At 43.2% G+C, this 17,786-nt stretch overlaps 1 long non-coding RNA gene across 1 annotated transcript in view; it reads left to right on the top strand.

Moving 5' to 3' along the window:
* LOC134293677 (uncharacterized) overlaps positions 1–17,786 on the top strand; it is a 37,386-nt gene that overhangs the window by 622 nt on the left and 18,978 nt on the right. The window lies entirely within an intron of this gene.

Here is a 17,786-nt window from a genome sequence, read left to right as displayed (position 1 = left end):
TCAACACTGACACGTCTAGCCATTTTTGCTGACACACTGCTGCATGCAGATTGATTTGATGACTATGTCTTTTGTGGCCAAATCTGGTGTGATTTGGTCCAGTGGTTTTGTTGTTTACTCCATGGGAATTATGCACCATACATATATATATATATATATATATATATATATATATATATATATATATATATATATAATTTCTATTATTCTATTATTATTGTAATATATTATCATACTATTACTATTATATTATTATTATATTATTCATTGCTCATGACTACATTGAAACTAGAATAGAGAGAAATCAGCATGGAAACTGCAAGAGGTACCCTAGATTGTTGTACATGGAAATAATGGTAGTAAATAATTTTTGATTTATTGAATACAGTTATATATTACAATTACAGTAGAGTCTCACTTATCCAACGTAGACGGGCCGGCAGAATGTTGGATAAGCGAATATGTTGGATAATAAAGAGAGATTAAGTAAAATCCTATTAAACATTAAATTAGGTTATGATTTTACAAATTAAGCACCAAAACATCGTGTTATACAACAAATTTGACAGAAAAAGTAGTTCAATACACAGTAATGCTATATAGTAATTACTGTATTTACGAATTTAGCACCAAAATATCATGATATATTGAAAACATTGACTACAAAAATGCATTGGATAATCCAGAACGTTGGATAAGCGAGTGTTGGATAAGTGAGACTCTACTGTATATATTTTTGTTATTTAAGCTATACATATTGCGAAATTATGGTTTTTTTCTCGAACTGACACACCACCCAAGTCATGCTAGGTTTTTTGGTGAATTTTGACATACCAAGCGCAAACAGTTGTCCATCATTGAAATAGGGGAATGTCTTTCTCTTCATTTCCTTTAAAAATAGGAGTAGGAAACTACTTTGGAGAAAATTCACCAGATCCTCTAGTGCTGGCTGGATGATCTCTGTCTCTCCCATTCCCTGTTAACAAAAGCTCCCCAGCTGTAATGAGAGCTGGAGCTTTTCCAGCTGGTGTTTTGGCCAGAAAACTGGCTCCAAATCAGTGTGCATGGATGGACCAGACCCTATTTCCTAGTAAATGTGTTTAGAATGCAGTGTTAGTTTTTATTTATAGGGAGAGGTGACTCCTTGCCACCATATGCACAAAATTATAAGAAAGGTGGCAAATGCCAAAAAGATGTGGTCCTCACATTTCAGGTTCAGAGTTGTAATAGCATTTCATAACTGTGCGGTTTTCTGGCATTGTATATTTCTGCCGCTTCTGCAACTGTTCATTTGTATTTTGATTCTGTAGCCCACTTATCAATGGATGTCCAGAATCAGCAGCATCCACCGCGGTCCTTTTTATCCTGGGCAACGACCGAGCCAATATAGACTTCGTTTTGGTTTGATTCTCCATAATGCTATTATTATTATTATTATTATTATTATTATTATTATTATTATTATTATTATTTTGTTATGACACAGCAAACAAGATAGATATGCTGGATTTCATATCACAAAATCACAAGTCGAACACTTCCCAAGTGTCTAGGACTGTGTGATGTATTTTCGGATGATGCGTGCAGATCCCAGCAGGGTGGCCTTTTGCAGTTGGCGGATCGTAATTTTGTCAATGTCTATTGTTTCCAAATGCCGGCTGAGATCTTTTGGCACGGCACCCAATGTGCCCATCACCACCGGGACCACCTGCACTGGTTTCTGCCAGAGTCTTTGAAGTTCAATCTTGAGGTCCTGATAGCGGCTGAGTTTTTCCTGTTGTTTTTTGTCAATGTGACTGTCACCTGGGATGACAACATCAATGATCCAAACCTTTTTCTTTTCCACAATTGTGATATCTGGTGTGTTGTGTTCCAGAACTTTGTCAGTCTGGATTCGGAAGTCCCACAGTATCTTTGTGTGCTCATTCTCCAATACGTTTGCAGGTTTGTGATCCCACCAGTTCTTTCCTGCTGGGAGGTGGTACTTGAGGCATAAGTTTGAATGAATCATTTGGGCCACATAGTTGTGCCTCTGTTTGTAGTCTGTCTGTGCGATTTTCTTACAGCAGCTGAGGATATGATCAATGGTTTCGTTGGTTTCCTTGCACAGTCTGCATTTTGGGTCATCAGCTGATTTTTCGATCTTGGCCTGAATTGCATTTGTGTGATGTCTTGCTCCTGGGCTGCAAGGATCAGGCCTTCTGTCTCCTTCTTCAGGGTCCCATTCGTGAGCCAGAGCCAGGTCTTCTCCTTATCAGCTTTTCCTTCAGTTTTGTCAAGGAACCTTCCATGCAATGTTTTGTTGTGCCAGCTGTCAGCTCTAGTTTGTAGTGCGGTTTTCTTGTACTGGTTTTGTGTGTGCTGTGCTTTGAGGAGTTTCTGATTTTTGACTTCAATCAAAGCAAGTTCTTCACTTTGCTTTACATATTCTGCCAGGGCATGTTCTTCTTCTTTGACTGCTTGTTGTTGTTGTTGTTGTTGTTGTTGTTGTTGTTGTTGTTATTATTATTATTATTATTATTATTATTATTAGATTAGCCCCTACCCTTCAATCTTTCCGATCCAGGCTAAAAACACGGATTTTTAAACAGGTTTTTGACCTCGAGTAGGCTGAAATGGGACCATATGAGGTTGACACTCTGACACTTGTTTTGAATTGAGGGCAACTAGTTTTATCTACAGATGTTTGTGTTTTTAAAATTGTGCTATTTTAATTTATGTTATATGTGTTGATAGTGGTTTGTTATCATTTCATGTGATATTGTTTATGCTCGTGTACCTTTAATGTTATATGCTGCACCCTTGAGCGCCTTTGTAAGCCATCCTGAGTCCCTTCGGGGAGATGGTGGTGGGATATTAAAAATGTTGATTATTATGATTATGATGATGATGATTATTATTATTATTGGATGGATTCTTGAATTTCGGCAGGCTCTATCAAAGTGGCAGCCTCCTGCCATTTTCCTGAGCCTACTCTGATCCTGTTAAAGTAGTCTATTGCCTTCAGCTATGGTGGATTCTGCGGGAGGATGAAGTGTTGAAATGCTAGCTTGTTTCGGCTCCAGGCATTATTTCGGCGAGCTAGCCCTTGCTTCCATGAAAAATTACCCCTGGAGTTCCCTGCTGGGCCAAAACATGAAACTGTTATGTCTTCTGAACCAGTCCATTTCCTTGTATTTGATGCTGAGTGATGGCTAGAGGAAAAGCCAAGCCCTATAGAACCTTGTGATGCCTGAACCACTGAATTTTTCTCCTTAGAAGAGCTTAACTAGGTATTTGACCTTTTCAAAATCCAGTCACAGTCATAGCCTGGTACACTGAGTGTGGAAGATATTCTCGTTACAAGTAAGATTGACATCACTTTTCTTTTCCAGACCCTGTTTTTCATTATTTACTGTCTCATCTCCTTCAGAATTCATTGAACTGAAACATTTAATACAAGTTGGTAGTCCAGAAGCAATTTTATGCATTTATAAAAACAATGCAGTTAGCCTGCCATCCAAGTAGGCTCCTCGCTGAAAAAAAGAAACAGTTTTTCTTTTCTCTCTATCTCTCTCTCTCTTCTTGTTCCCTTTTAGATCATAAGAAGTTCATTTTTATATATCAAACACTGGCAGAGGCAGTGATCAAAACTTGAAATTGACTCGTCTCCTTCCATTATTTGCAATAAAACAGACCTAATATGAAAAACACTGTCTCTCTGTGGGCGCCGTGGTTTAATTTACCAGCACTTTCTTCACTTTCTGTTTGAAATGAAAGCAAAGGCAGTGTCTAACATAGTGATTACAGAAATCCAGCCCATGATTTATACGCTGTATTATTGGTCTTCTTCAGATAAATGGGAGTTATTAAACACTGGGGGGAGGAGACTAAGAGGAGGCCACAAAAGGTATTCTCTATTGAGTGTTTTTTGAGCTGTATGCATACTTTTTGGATAAATAAAATATTCAGAATAATAGACTTGAAATAAGCAAATCAGTAGACAAACGATTCCAGCCACGTAGAGACAGAATCAAGACAGGCTGCTATAAATCACAATATTGGGGCACTACTTTCCATGCAGAGCAGAATAATAGACACAAAAGACCAGCAGGTTTGGTAGAAGAAAAAAGTATAAATAAAATAAATAATGGTCTCAATGCAATGTTAATGTATGAACTATTGGTTTGATCCAGTGAGTGGAGAAACTCTAAAGAAGAGGCTGTTTTTAATAGGTGAATTTAGAAAGAAAAAAAGAGTTGGAGAGGAAAAAAGCTGTTGTTCCCAAGGATAAATATTATACCCTTTTTGCTTTTGAATAAAACAGCAAGATTTTTAATTAGGCGTTAAGCCCAAAAACAGGACAAAGGGTGTTCTGTCACACGCTGGGCCTGTAACTATTGTCTTTGTATAGGACGTATACTTTATGCCCAGCGGGAAGCCAGGGCGCCTCAAAGAGAGGTTCTTGAGGATTTTCCTGAAAAGGATAATCCTTTGAGTCTTTAATGAGATAACAAAGTCTTTATTGTTGAACAAATAATAAATTTTCAAGGAGACAAATAACACTTCAAGGTTTCCTTAATAAACTGTTGGCCCTTTGAGTCTTGTCCCCAAGGGACAGGCGATTGGCTTTGAATAACTGTGAGAATCCTCTTATAACCTCTCCCAGGCTATCATATGGGCCTAGCTGATGTGGGACCCACTACCGATTCCAAATGTGTCTGGGTATCGAGTGGACCTACCAACCAAGGCTTGTAGATGTTTCAGCTGGGGTTCTGTGAATCTGTGGTGATTTTCTCTCTCTGAGGTTTCTTTGGAGACTTTAGGGCTGTTTTCCTCAAGAGCTGTGAGGCTGAGAGGCTGTAAGCTCGAACAAAAAAATGAACGTTTATTATATATTGTACAGTAGTTGTCATCACAAACCAGCATAACCAGACAAACTGTGAATCCTATCAAGAATTTCTTGTTACTACCATTATTTCAATGTACAACACTCTATGGTATGTACATTTACCAATCCTACATGCTCTGGTGTTCTCTTCGTTGGGCATGCTTCCAAACAAAAACTTAGCTAGGTCTTACTTTCGAGGGAGGCCTTATTTTTAGCAATTCAGCAAAACCTCTACTAGGTCTTATTTTTTGGGGATGTCTTATTTTAGGGGAAACAGGGTACATGTGTCTGGGAGACTTTGGCATCAGGCTGGAGTGCTTCCTTCTGATTAATGCTTAGAGAAGGACTCTGTCCTTTCCTTGTGTTTCAGGCTGCTGCTTGCTTTTGGTGAAGAACGACACAGAGTCATCACAAAAAGCACTTGAGGAATGTGACTGATTTCTGCAAATTCAAAGAAATGGAATGTAATACTTGACTCTGTAATTCAGCAAATATGCATTGTAAAACATTCACTTTAGAATCTATTCTATGCACAAATGTGTATTTAAGTAAGATATGTTGACAAATGTTCAGTATGCAACAAAAATATTCCAATATGCACTTACATATAAATTTCCATGGGGATGTTAGATATATATATTCCGCCCATTGACACAGACTGATCAAGAAACCTTTTAACTGACAGTTATAGTGCTAGGATTCCATGGCGCCATCCTGGAGTTTGTAATTTAATGAGACACTAGAAGTCTCTGGCTCAGAATTCTAAATACAATAGAGTCTCACTTATCCAACACTCGCTTATCCAATGTTCTGGATTATCCAACACATTTTTGTAGTCAAAGTTTTCAATACATCATGATATTTTGGTGCTAAATTCGTAAATACAGTAATTACTACATAGCATTACTGGGTATTGAACTAATTTTTTCTGTCAAATTTGTTGTATAGCATGATGTTTTGGTGCTTAATTTGTAAAATCATAATGTAATTTGATGTTTAATAGGCTTTTCCTTAATCTCTCCTTATTATCCAACATATTTGCTTATCCAACGTTCTGCCGGCCCGTTTATGTTGGATAAGTGAGACTCTACTGTACCCCCCATAAATGGCAAACTCCAGTTAATGTGGAATCATAGCACCACAAATGTGTGATGTGAAAGGACCCCAGAAACAGATCCACTTTCCCATCCTTTAGGATACACAATTTGGGACAAAATTAATCTCAGTCTTCTGAATATTATCTTCCAAAAACTGGGTTCGGAGCCTCTTCATCTACAGGTGCAATGTCACATCACCTTCTTTTACAAGATTGCCACCCATGTACTGTTCAGAGATTTCTCTGTTCTCAAAAAAAGATATAGCCATTCATAAACATATGGCCTGATTTGCATAAAACAATGAATCTCTGGTGTCACACTAATTAAAAAGCCACTATTACATTACTTCCTCAAGGGCTTATTTTATATTTTTTTAGGATTATAGCACATTGATTAATTTATACTCATTTTAATCCCTTAGTATTTAATGAAGCTGAGGAACTTGGGAGCCTGTGTGTATAATTTAAAACTGAATAATATTGTTACATTACTAGGAAAGTTGAACCAGCAATTTCATTAGTGGAGGCAGGAATGTGGCCAAAGAGGCCGACATAGTTTGCAACAAATCAAGCATATAATTTAGCTCTTCTTCACACAAGGCTTTTGAAACTGAATGATAGTTGGAGAGTATCACAGTGGGGGGGGGGGGGGGGAGGTGTTACATGATGTTCTTGCTACTCTATTTCCTTTGCCAAAAATGAAATCAAATTTTCATCCCTAATCATTGTACTATTCTATTTATTTTCCTCATGTGAAACATCCCTTCCACGTACAGTAGAGTCTCACTTATCCAACATAAACGGGCCGGCAGAACGTTGGATAAGCAAATATATTGGATAATAAGGAGGGATCAAGGAAAAGCCTATTAAACATCAAATTAGGTTATGATTTTACAAATTAAGCACCAAAACATCATGTTATACAACACATTTGACAGAAAAAGTAGTTCAATACGCAGTAATGCTATGTAGTAATTACTGTATTTACAAATTTAGCACCAAAATATCACGATGTATTGAAAACATTGACTACAAAAATGCGTTGGATAATCCAGAACGTTGGATAAGCGAATGTTGGATAAGCGAGACTCTACTGTATATCCATATTTAGAGGTCCAGTGGGTCCCAGCATCCCCTCATGGATAAAGCATTCCAATCAGACTTCCCCAATCTCTCCATTTCTTTCCCATACCAAGATATTTTGAATCTGTAGCTCCACAGATAGTCCCCAAGTTACAAACTTCCGACTTAGAAACAATTCATAGTTACAAATAGGGGTGAGACAAAAGGAAGTGAGAGAAATATAAAATCCACCCATGTGTACAATGTGTACAACCTCACAGGATCTGCCACTTCAACACCAAGTGTAGTAGAACGATGATTTCTCTCTACCATGATACATCAACAGGAAGTAACAGTCATAAAACAATTAGGGACAATACAGAATTGATTTATTGTAGAAAACCATCTTTGTTCTTCCCCATCTAGAGAATATAATCCAGTTTAAAGCAGATAATCTGGAATCAGATCCTGGAATAAAGGGCAGTGTAGATCCAGGCTTCAATACCTGTTCTGTCACACGCTGGGCCTGTAGCTATTGTCTTTGTATAGGATGTATACTTTATGCCCAGTGGGAAGTGTCACGACCTAGGCGGCAGAGGCACCAATAACCATACACAGAGGCCAGAATCTAACTAATATCTTTATTGAAGGAATATATAAAGTTAATAAAACAAGTATAGAAAATAGTCCAGAATTAGACCCTTCAGGAAAGGTCAGAATTAGTCCAAAAAAGCAATGTCCAATAAGAAATATTAAGGTCCAAAGTTGTAATCCAATAACCGAAACACTCACTTTGCCAAGCAAAGTGAGGGGAGATGACAAGGTCCTTAGTCCATAAAACTTGAGCGTGGCTAGGAAATAACTTGATACTTGAAACAAGGCTTGAACGTGGAACAAGGTAACTAAGAACAAGAACAAGGTCCGTGGAATAACTTGGTAAAATCCGTGAAACAAGGCAAGGATTAGTCCTGGGAAACAAGGCAAAGTCCGTAGGTAAACAAAGGCTGGGAAGCAAGGCGAAGGCTGGATAGCAAGGCAAGGCTTGAGCTGAAGCGAGGCTTGAATCGGAGCGCGCTGTCCAGACACAACTCGCTCCGTAGGCTGACGAATTGACTCCGCCAAGTTGCTACGCGGGCAAAACACCTATATAGAGTCCAACTTTCTCACCAAAGCGGTTCTCTGGGAATCAGAAACGAAAGCTAAACTCTGAGACCAGATGTTAAACTCCTTAAAGATTCTCACGAGAACCAATGTTAATTGGCAACATTCTTAGCTGCTATCCTCGCACTCCTGCGCGAAGCTGAATCCAAACTTCTCTGTTGTTTACAAAACTCCCGGCGCAAGAACACGGGAGAAGTAGGCTCTGGGGTTGTTTGACATACTTCTGGGGCACAACTTTCTTGCAGGTGCAAGGTTTCCAGATCTGCCTGGGAAGGATCTGGCTGAGAGGAATCCAGTTCAGACTGGGAAGGTAAAAAACCCAAGTTTTCATCTTCATCAGGGATTACAATGTCCTGAGCAGGACTACAAGGCCCATGGTTCATCACACTATCCCCCTCCTCAGGGCCCCTCCCAAACTGGGGTCCTCTCCCCGAGGCGCGAGGTCGCGGTTTGGTGGGATAGGTCAGATGGAAGCGACGGGTTAGATCAGGAGCATGGACTGTGGAGGCGTCTTCCCAAGAGCGTTCCTCAGGCCCAAAACCCACCCAGTCAATGAGATATTGTAGGCGGCGGCGATGAAAGCGAGAATCCAAAATGTCCTCAACCTCGAACTCCTCCTCCCCATTCATCAAAACAGGAGGGGGGGCCGGTTGGTCTGTATCAGGACGCACACCATCCGCCGGAAGGAGCAGGGAACGGTGAAACACTGGGTGAATGCGCATTGAACGCGGAAGTTGGAGTTTGAAAGTCACGGGGTTTAATTGCGCCACCACTGGATAGGGGCCAATGAAGCGGGCATCTAACTTCCGGCATGGGCGGTGGGAGGGCAGGAAGCGAGTGGACAGAAAAACCCGATCTCCTACCTTGATTTCGGGGCCCGGCTGGCGGTGTTTGTCAGCGTGGCGTTTATAGTCCTCCTTGGCTTGGTCCAGTTGCTGGAGCAAAAGTTGTTGCACCGCTGTGAGTTCCTGCAGCCAATCCTCTGCTGCGGGAACTTCTGAAGTTTCAATGACAGGGGGAAAGAAACGTGGATGGAAACCGTAGTTTGCAAAGAACGGCGTTTCTTTTGTAGAAGCTTGAACTCCATTATTGTAGGCAAACTCAGACAGTGGTAACAGAGAAGCCCAATTGTCCTGTTGGTAGTTTACATAACAGCGAAGATACTGCTCCAAAGTGGCATTGGTGCGCTCCGTTTGCCCATCTGTTTGGGGATGATGAGCTGAAGATAAGCGAGAGTCTATGCCCAGTAGTTTTTGTAGTGCCTTCCAAAAACGAGAGGTGAATTGAGATCCACGGTCTGTGACTAAACTCTTGGGCAATCCATGTAGTCTGAAAACATGCTGAAGAAATAGATCCGCAGTTTCTTTGGCCGTGGGGAGGCCTTCGCAGGGAATGAAATGGGCTAACTTGGTGAATAGGTCCACCACCACTAAGATCGTGGTGAATCCACAGGAAGGTGGTAGGTCAGTGATGAAATCCGCGGAAATTATTTCCCATGGGCGAGATGGGGTAGGAAGGGGGTGTAAAAGCCCTGAGGGCTTCTCCCTTCGTATCTTGGAGCGCTGGCATACTGGGCAGGTGTTGACATATTTTTCCACATCCTTGCGGATCTTGGGCCACCAAAAATCTCTTAGGATCAAATGCATGGTTTTAAATAGTCCGAAGTGTCCTGCTGGTTTGCAGTCATGACACAGACGAAGCGCTTTTTCCCTGCCCGGTCCGGGTGGGATATAAACATGATTTCTATAGCAGAGCAGCCCATCTTTAAGCGAAAAGGGAAAATGCAGACCTTGGCGAAGTTGGTCCTGCGCCCAGGCATCTGCTTGCTGACTAGCCCTGATTTCTTGAGCACAGATGGGTCCTGGAGTAGGGGAAGTTGAACCAATGGGACTGGATTTGGTGTTCCCCACTGTGAGCGTGGCAAAGTTCTCAGGTTGTAGCAGTTGGGATTCAAAGGTCTCCTTGCGTCCTGCAGCGTATTCCGGTTTACGTGACAGGGCGTCTGCTTGCTTGGTTTGAGCTGGGGTCACATAATGGATCTGGAAGTTGAAACGTTCAAAGAATAAAGCCCAACGTTGCTGCCTCTGATTTAGTTTGCGGGCAGTTCTTAGATGTTCTAGATTACGATGATCAGTGTGGACTTCAATGGGGAATTTGGCCCCTTCTAGCCAATGTCTCCAAGTTTCAAAGGCTGCCTTTATGGCCAGTAGTTCTTTTTCCCAAATGGTGTAATTCCTCTCTGGTGTGGTTAGTTGACGAGAATAAAAGGCACAGGGGTGGAGGTGATCTCCCACCGGTTGTAAGAGTACAGCCCCAATTGCCACATCAGAGGCGTCCGCTTGCACCACAAAAGGGGTTCCAGGATTTGGGTGCTGTAGAATTGGCTGGGAGGTGAATAGTTTCTTCAGTTGCTGGAACCCTTTCTCTGCTTGATCAGTCCAGCGGAAAGGCTGCTTTCCACGGATGCAGCTAGTGATGGGGTCGGACCAGCGGGCAAAATCTGGAATGAACTTGCGGTAGTAGTTCGCGAACCCCAAGAAACGCTGCACCTCTTTCTTGTTAGTTGGCGCCCGCCATTCCAATACTGCTGAAACTTTGGCTGGATCCATGGAAAGCCCTAGAGGCGAGATGCGGTAGCCAAGGAAATCTACCTCTTGTAGATCAAAAGCGCATTTTTCTAGCTTGGCATAAAGTCCATGATCCCGCAGTCGTTGCAACACCATTTTGACGTGGTTCTCATGTTCTGATTGTGATCTGGAAAACACCAAAAAATCGTCCAGGTAGATTATCAAGAATCTGTCTAGATAGTCCTGAAAAATATCGTTGACAAAATGCTGGAACGTTGCGGGAGCTCCGCATAAACCGAAATTCATAACTCGGGACTCGAATAATCCGAATTTAGTCTGGAAGGCGGTCTTCCACTCGTCCCCTTCTCTGATGCGAACTAGATTATAAGCCCCCCGAAGATCCAGCTTGGTGTAGACCTTGGCTCCTCGAAGTCGGTCCAGTAGATCCGAGATTAAGGGCAGGGGATAGCTGTTCCGCTTGGTGATATTGTTCAATGCTCTGTAGTCCACCACCAAGCGTAATTCCCCTGACTTCTTCTTCACAAACATCACTGGGGAGGCGGCTGGGGATTGAGAGGGTCTGATGAACCCCTTGCGAAGGTTTGTCTCTAAGAATTCCCTGAGAGCTTCTTGCTCTGGTTCAGTCAGGGAGTAGAGATGCCCTCGCGGGATCGGGGCCCCCTCCACCAAGTCAATGGCACAGTCATAAGGTCTATGTGGGGGTAATTTTTCGGCTTCTTTCTCATTGAATACATCCCAATACTCGGAGTACTTCTTTGGCAAGGTGATGATGGGCTCGGAGTCTGTGGCATGGCATACCTTGGCTACGAGGCAATGGTTTTGGCAGTACGGTGAAGCAAACTGCAGTTCTCTGTTGGACCAGGAGATGTTAGGGTCGTGGAGTGTCAGCCATGGAATTCCCAAAATCACAGGGAAATGGGGAACCTCGGTAACAAAGAAGGAAATCTCTTCCATATGTTCCCGTATCCACATCCTGGTGGGTTCCGACCACTGGCTTACGGGGCCCGTCTTGAGGGGACGGCCGTCTATGGCTTGCACCACACGGGCATTCTTGAAATCATGATATTGTAATCCCAGAGAGTCGGCATACTCTCTATCGATGAAATTGTTGGTAGCTCCAGAGTCTATCATGGCGTGGATCATGACGGGTCCCCTTTTTGCTGACCATAATGTGACCACGAGAAGGAACAGGACCCCGGTTGGCGGCTCTTGGATGGATTTTTTGACCGGGTTGGCGAGCCTCTCTACACCCGGTCGTTGGCTTCCCCCGCCGGCTGTGTGCCAGTCGGCTCAGACGCCTTCGACTCCGTGGAGGACGCCGCCGCAAGACGGGCGGCAGGCTTCCCTTTGGCTGGGCACTCTCTGGCGAAGTGGCCCCCGTTCCCGCAGTACCAGCAGAGGTTCAAGCGTTGACGACGGGCCTTCTCGGCGGCATCTAGTCTGGGACGCACATTGCCCAACTGCATCGGCACCTCCTCGCCTCCTCTGGGGTATGGGGTTGGCGGCGGGGGTCTCCACACCGGACGTGGCTGAACACTGGCGGGAGCGGGGGGTTTTGCCCCGGCTCTACCGCCCTGGCCTCGAACCCATTGTTTCCTGTTGGCAATCATGACTTCAGCCCGTAAACATTGATCAATGAGTGCCTCGAGGGTCTGGGGAGGATCCACCTTGGAGATTTCTTCCAGCATTTCAATGTTGAGACCCTCCCGAAATTGTCCTCTGAGGGCTACATCGTTCCAGCCGGTGTTGTGGGCCAGCACGCGGAACTCGGCTATGTACTGAGACATGGGTCTGTCTCCTTGAAGGAGGCGCCGGAGTTTGTGACCGGCTGCCTCCAAATTGTCCTCGATTCCCCAGGTCTCCTTAAGGTGATCCAAGAAGCGTTGTGCTGAACTTAGGTGGGGGGAGGCTTGATCAAACAGGGCCGTCGCCCAGCTAGCCGCTGGTCCGTCTAGAAGACTGTAGACCCACGCCACCTTGATGTCTTCTTGGGGAAACTCGGCATCACGGGCCTCTAGATAAGCTTGACATTGGCGGCGGAAAACATGAACCTTAGCAGCTTCTCCAGAAAACTTGGTAGGCAACGCCATGGCCGGGAGGCGAACTCCGCGCTCCCTCAACCCTTTTATTTCTCCATCCTGCGCGTTGAGTCTGTCACGGATGCGGTCCACTTCGTCCTTGCTGATGGTGTAGCTGAGCGGCTGTCCAGCCGGCGCGGCTCCGGTAGACATCCTGGCCTCGGTTAGTTGGTGCTTATGGGTGGCGGAGTCAAACTGTCACGACCTAGGCGGCAGAGGCACCAATAACCATACACAGAGGCCAGAATCTAACTAATATCTTTATTGAAGGAATATATAAAGTTAATAAAACAAGTATAGAAAATAGTCCAGAATTAGACCCTTCAGGAAAGGTCAGAATTAGTCCAAAAAAGCAATGTCCAATAAGAAATATTAAGGTCCAAAGTTGTAATCCAATAACCGAAACACTCACTTTGCCAAGCAAAGTGAGGGGAGATGACAAGGTCCTTAGTCCATAAAACTTGAGCGTGGCTAGGAAATAACTTGATACTTGAAACAAGGCTTGAACGTGGAACAAGGTAACTAAGAACAAGAACAAGGTCCGTGGAATAACTTGGTAAAATCCGTGAAACAAGGCAAGGATTAGTCCTGGGAAACAAGGCAAAGTCCGTAGGTAAACAAAGGCTGGGAAGCAAGGCGAAGGCTGGATAGCAAGGCAAGGCTTGAGCTGAAGCGAGGCTTGAATCGGAGCGCGCTGTCCAGACACAACTCGCTCCGTAGGCTGACGAATTGACTCCGCCAAGTTGCTACGCGGGCAAAACACCTATATAGAGTCCAACTTTCTCACCAAAGCGGTTCTCTGGGAATCAGAAACGAAAGCTAAACTCTGAGACCAGATGTTAAACTCCTTAAAGATTCTCACGAGAACCAATGTTAATTGGCAACATTCTTAGCTGCTATCCTCGCACTCCTGCGCGAAGCTGAATCCAAACTTCTCTGTTGTTTACAAAACTCCCGGCGCAAGAACACGGGAGAAGTAGGCTCTGGGGTTGTTTGACATACTTCTGGGGCACAACTTTCTTGCAGGTGCAAGGTTTCCAGATCTGCCTGGGAAGGATCTGGCTGAGAGGAATCCAGTTCAGACTGGGAAGGTAAAAAACCCAAGTTTTCATCTTCATCAGGGATTACAATGTCCTGAGCAGGACTACAAGGCCCATGGTTCATCACAGGAAGCCAGGGCGCCTTAAAGAGAGGTTCTTGAGGATTTTCCTGAAAAGGATAGTTCTTTGAGTCTTTAATGAGATAACAAGTCTTTATTGTTGAACAAATAATAAATCTTCAAGGAGTCAAATAACACTTCAAGGTTTCCTTAACAAACTGTAGGCCCTTTCAGTCTTGTCCCCAGGGGACAGGCATTTGGCTTTGGATAACTGTGAAAACCCTCTTATAAGCTCTCCCAGGCTGTCTATCATATGGGCCTAGCTGATGTGGGACCCACTACCGATTCCAAGTGCATCTGGGTATCGAGTGGACCTACCAACCAAGGCTTGTAGATGTTTCAGCTGGGGTTCCGTGGATCTGTGGTGCCGTTCTCTCTCCAAGGTTTCTTTGGAAATTTTAGGGCTGTTTCCCTCAGGAGCCGTGAGGCTGAGAGGCTGTGAGCTCTCAGCCAGAGCCTTTGGGACCTTTTCCCCTGTAATTTCCGTTCCTGTTTTCTCTGATGTTCTATATCCCCGGATGTTATTGAGATATGAAGCTTTTCTACGGGACAAACTGGTCTACGTCCTATAGCTTAGATTCCTTAAGAGAGACTGACTTAAAAATGGCTCCTTCCCTCCCAGAGCCTTGAACAAGGGACGAAACCAAACTTGATGATTGACAGGCGGCCTGTCCTATGATTGCAAACATTAGCAGCAAGAAAATTAAGTCAGAGCTTCTGGTACAGTCGTACCAGCACAATACCTACTTTAAAGCAGAGATTAAAATGTGTAGAAGATTTACCACCCCACTGGCATGGAAACCACCAGCTAAGACAAGTCCATAGTCAGGTAAACTAGGAGAGCCACTATTCCAGGTTAAACAAGGAAGTTTGTACGCCAGAAGGAATACAATCTTGATCTACGATCATGGTCTCTCTGTATTGCCATGGCATCTTCCAGCCAGATACATATGCTTCATTTCAAACACTTAATTATGAAATGTACCTTCTCCTCCCAGTCTTCGCCTACTTTTATACATATCAGGAATCACTGACTCTAAACAACAGTCATCTCGAATATTGGCACTGTTGTTTTATTTTGGTTTCATTTCCTTCTGGAGAGGGTGTGTGGTGCAGCTTTTGCAAAGGACAGATAATTAATCAACATGCAGATTCCTTCCTGCAAAAGAGGTGGGCAGGAAAAGGCCTTATTTACTTGGACTCCCCACAATTATACTCATTTTCTAAATATTTTTGAAAAATTGATTGGCCTGTCATGTTTCAACTTCTCACTGCAGAATATGATTACAGTATGATTAAGAGGCGTCTTTTTCTTTGAGAGTGAAGTGCACAGTTTGAAGAGAGCACTAATTATGGGCTCAGTTTCTTGGAGAGTTTAAATATAACACATTGAATGCTGTGACAGGGGCTTTATTGTAAGCCCTTTTAATTGCTATCTCAATGAGCAACATGTAATTTGTGGTGTGTGTGTATATATCCGTGTTTATTGTAACAGATTCACTAGATAGTTCCCTTTTTTGCATTTGGAATGGAGGAGCGGGTGAAATAGACAGTGCAACAAGATATATTGGGGTCATATTGTGAAAGTGGAATAAGAAAATGCACAAAAATGTATTTTTTTCCCTATGTCTGCACCAGACCCAGTCCCATAATTAGGAAGAGTGAGGTGACTGTCAAGCAACAGATTTGAAGCAGCATGAAAGGACAACCTCATCTGAACAACCAGCAGCTGCATCAAGCAACGGAGGTCTGTTCAACTGGTGATTGGCACACAGCTGGCATTTGATGTTTCCAGTGCCCTCCTACCAGTGATCAATAGATGAGGAATTGTGACAGTAGTCTTGCTTCTGATCATTAACATCATATTCATTGCTGGGAGGGAGCTGGAAACATCACTCGCTTTTCCCTGGCAATCTGTTTAACAGACCTCCGTCACTGAAGACAGTTACTAACTGTTAAGATAAGACTGAATTGGGGTTTTGCAAACATGATGATAGATGAGGCATTACTGAATACAGAGTAGGATTCAAATGCTGTGTTAGTCTGAATCAAAGTGATGTTGTAGCACTTTGGGACCAGGCGTTTATCTACACTGGCCACTTAATCTGCCACTGAAGTCTAGAGGAGTAAAACTCTAGATTCCGTAGCCGCCAGGAGCTCTTTCAGGGCTCTAAAACTGTCTGCAGCAGTGATGGTGGTAATTAAATGTATTTATTGGATTATTTTAAATTTATTGTTTTAATTGTTATGTTTTATTTTTGTACTGTATACCGGCATTGAATTTGCCAGATTGTGAGCCGCCCGATTCCCTTCGGGTGAGAAGGGCGGCATAGAAATGATGGAAATAATAAATGACATAGACCCGATCTGTCCCTTTTTCTGGCAGGGAAAATTGACTGGTGATAGCAGCCCATGTCAACAGCAAACCAGTTCACATCGGACTCAATCATGCCACATTGTGCTTAAAGCGTGGAGCTACTCAGGAGTTTTGTCCAAACTCTGTAGCATCCCCCAACTTTCCTTAGCATGGGGCTAAGATCTGAAAGTCCCTTGATGTCATGTAGACATCCAGGAGCTACTTCTCAGCTACTGTGGGTCTTTCAGCCCATGTAAGTAAAAGTAAAAGTTTTCCCTGAGTCCAGTCATGTCTGACTCTGGGGGTTGGTGCTCATCTCCATTTCTAAGCCAAAGAGCCGGCGTTGTCCGTAGACACCTCCAAGATCATGTGGCCAGCATGACTGCATGGAGCGCTGTTACCTTCCTGCCGGAGTGGTACCTATTGATCTACTTACATTGGCATGTTTTCGAACTGCTAGGTTGACAGAAGCTGGAGCTAACAGCGGCTGCTCATGCCACTCCCGGGGTTTGACCCGACAAAATGAAAAGGAGCAACAGCTCTAACACAAAAGTTATTCAAGTCTGGTATTGGTTCCAATGTATATAAGCTTCAGGGATACATAGTCAATGAAAATATCTTCCAAACAATTTAAACAGATGGTTGGTCGTGTTGCTGTATACTGGAATGAAGAAAATAATGATGGAGCACCGCTCTCAAAAAAGTCTTCGAAAGTAAAGTCCAAATAAAGTCCCAAGTCTACAGGGGCCCCTGCGAAATCACCACAAGCAGAGTCACTCAGTGAAAGCAATTAGGCACTATATAGAAATTCATTGTTGCTGAGTATAACAACTCCTGAAGAAGGGGATTTTCTCCCTGAAACAGGGTACAAAAATACCCGGGGCCCCTGTAGATTTGGGACTTTATTTGGACTTTACTTTCGAAGACTTTTTTGAGAGCGGTGCTCCATCATTATTTTCTTCATTCCAGTATACAGCAACACGACCAACCATCTGTTTAAATTGTTTGGAAGATATATTCATTGACTATGTATCCTTGAAGCTTATATACATTGAAACTAATACCAGACTTGAATAACTTTTGTATTAGAGCTGTTGCTCCTTTTCATTTTGTTGGGTATGGCCAAATTGAGCTTTGTACGGGGAACTTTAATAATATATGTTATTTGGACACATTTTCTTTGTACATAGGCTATTGTAAGTTTGTATAGATACTTTACAAGTATTCTGGGATTTTGTATAGTAGTACTCCCAGGGTTTGAACCTGGGACCTTTCAGTCTGCAAGTTCAGGAGCTCAGTACTTTAACACACTTCGCCACTGGGGCTCCTTCCAGGCCATGTAGACAAGCCCTAACTGAAAGAAAGAAATTAATAACATAAACTTTCATAAATTTAAGTCTATTTCTTCAGATGAAT

Source organism: Anolis carolinensis, unplaced genomic scaffold (assembly GCF_035594765.1).
Source record: "Anolis carolinensis isolate JA03-04 unplaced genomic scaffold, rAnoCar3.1.pri scaffold_9, whole genome shotgun sequence".
NCBI lineage: Eukaryota > Metazoa > Chordata > Lepidosauria > Squamata > Dactyloidae > Anolis > Anolis carolinensis.
Note: the sequence above shows the minus strand (reverse complement) of the source record. Positions and strands in the feature narration are given on the sequence as shown.